The 2,500-nt window shown below is 34.0% G+C and overlaps 1 long non-coding RNA gene across 1 annotated transcript; it reads left to right on the top strand.

Annotated features, from left to right (window-relative positions):
* Positions 1-1,313: 1,313 nt before the first annotated feature.
* LOC149135390 (uncharacterized) lies at positions 1,314-1,556 on the top strand. Its single transcript, XR_016242413.1, has 2 exons — positions 1,314-1,381; positions 1,472-1,556. It is a non-coding gene; the product is annotated as an uncharacterized LOC149135390 (long non-coding RNA).
* The last annotated feature ends 944 nt before the right edge of the window (positions 1,557-2,500 follow it).

The following is a 2,500-nucleotide window of genomic DNA, read 5'->3' as shown; positions in this document are numbered from 1 at the left end:
ACTCAGACACACGCATATCGAAATGCAAATCTGTACCTACCTACGTTCGTCTGCACAGGCTCACATACACGCACAAGCACATACTCACAAACACACTGGAATACACACACACACACACATATATATGTACACTCCTACACAAACACACTCACTCAAATACACACATTCGCACGCACATACTCAGAAACACACAAGCACATACGCTCACGCCTCTTGAATTGATGAGAGCAAACGTTCGCTTATCCGATGTCGTTCATTTCTTTGTGATTTCTAGAAAGTACCACAAGCTATGTCTTTCTTCTGCAAGAAACTCTAGCATTACTCCAAGATGTCTTAAAATCACTCTTTAAACTATCTAATTTCTCTCTATTTTGACATGTATGTATGTATGTATGAATGAATGAATGAATGAATGTATGTTTATATATATATATATATATATATATATATATATATATGTAAATTAATTTTTGATGGTATATCTTCTTGTGTATGGTACCGACAGGTATATCAAACGTGTATGTATGTCTGTATCGATGTTGTATAAGACTTATAATATACACACGTGGATGCAGGCGGATGCGATGATGACACAGTAGCAGACATCCAATCTACATGAAAACAATGATTAACTTTCTCGTTATACAGGATTTTCAGAGTTTAAACTTCATGGTTCGAATCACCACTATGCTTTTGTTGGTTGGCATTGTTTGTTTATATAGTAAATATTTTTGTTGTTTTACTACTGCAACGAAATCCGTCGTTGCTAGTATTCATACTACTACTAGTAGTAGTAGTAGTAGTAGTAGTAGTAGTAGGATGGGTTGGCAGTGGCGGTGGCAGTGGTACTCCTCTTGTCGTTCGGTCGTCTTACTTGCGTTTGTGCTACAGCTGTAGTGTCGTCACAGTCACAGTTCCTGTTGATGCTACCGCTTCAGCCGGTGCTGCTGTTTTTGTTGTTGCTGCTGCTGATGCAATTGTGGTTATCCTTCTCAATGCGAGTTTTTTTGTTTTGTTTTTCTTTTAGTATTCTTCTTTTGATTTATATATTTTTGCTTTTACCATTGTTGTTGCTTTTGTGGGTAATTTACTCAACGGAGAATAACCAGGTAGTTGCGACTGCGTTATATTTATATATATATATATATATATACACACATACATATATATATATTTATTTATACACACACACACAAGCACACTCACACACACAAAATTATGTATCTATATAAAAAGACAACTGTATATCTACATATATATAATATATATATATTTTTATATATATACATATAGTATTTATGAATGTGTGTATATATATATATAAATATATTGCGCGCGCGCGTGTGAATGTGTATGTATCTCTCTATGTAGACGATACAAGGTAGATTAGTCCTGGTACATATTCCAAAGTATGTTTACGGCAGATCTTAGTTATAATTTTCCTGGGAATTCTTTATGTAGACGATACAAGGTAGATTAGTCCTGGTACATATTCCAAAGTATGTTTACGGCAGATCTTAGTTATAATTTTCCTGGGAATTCTTCCAAATTATATTCGTAAATAAAATATTTCATCTTTTTGTTTTATTTTATTCTAAGTTGTGGGAGGTTTTTTTTACGAGATTTAAAAATATTCCACGTTTTTCTCTTTTTTTCGTATTTCTTTCATTTTATTTTATTTTATTTATTTTTTTTTTTTTTTTGTTTTTTTGTTTTTTGGTACTTTCCGTTGGTTTTGCACTTGAAACCTAAAAAGTTAGAAAAAGAAGTAAAAAAAATTCATGAAAGAAGATAATATTACACATTGATGAGTATATACCTACATTTATAAACCTGCATACACTCTCTCTCTCTCTCTCTATCTCATACACACACATATAAAGATATATATATATATATATATATATATATATATATATAGAGAGAGAGAGAGAGAGAGAGAGAGAGAGAGAGAGAGAGAGAGAGAGAAAGAGAGAGAGAGAGAGAAAGATAGATAGATAGACAAACAGATTCAGGTACACAGACATACACGTACACACACACATTTTATTGAGGCTGAAAACAAACCGTCATTCCGGGTCTCACGTAACTGGGTCTCGCGTAACTGCTCAGCAGACAAACTATTCTGAAAACGTGTATTATTCTGAATAATAAATTTTGTCTGACGAAGGGCTACTTGAAACGCAGAATACCGATTTGTAAAGCTTTTCCCTACTTCAAAAGAATGTTTCAGTGTAAACTTGGGATTCGAGTACTAAACTCTATTTTCTTTGACACCAATATTCACACACACACACACACACACACACACACACACTCACATCCACACGCGCGCGCACGCACACACACACACACACACACACACACACACACACACACACACACACACACATATATGTATACACAAATACATATATGTATGTGTATGTGTATACACACACACACTTATATAGATACATATGCAAGCACAGACGGGCTGATATGAATATTTAGAAATTAA

This window comes from Octopus bimaculoides, chromosome 6, assembly GCF_046866305.1.
Source record: "Octopus bimaculoides isolate indiv1 chromosome 6, ASM4686630v1, whole genome shotgun sequence".
NCBI classification, from domain to species: domain Eukaryota; kingdom Metazoa; phylum Mollusca; class Cephalopoda; order Octopoda; family Octopodidae; genus Octopus; species Octopus bimaculoides.
Note: the sequence above shows the minus strand (reverse complement) of the source record. Positions and strands in the feature narration are given on the sequence as shown.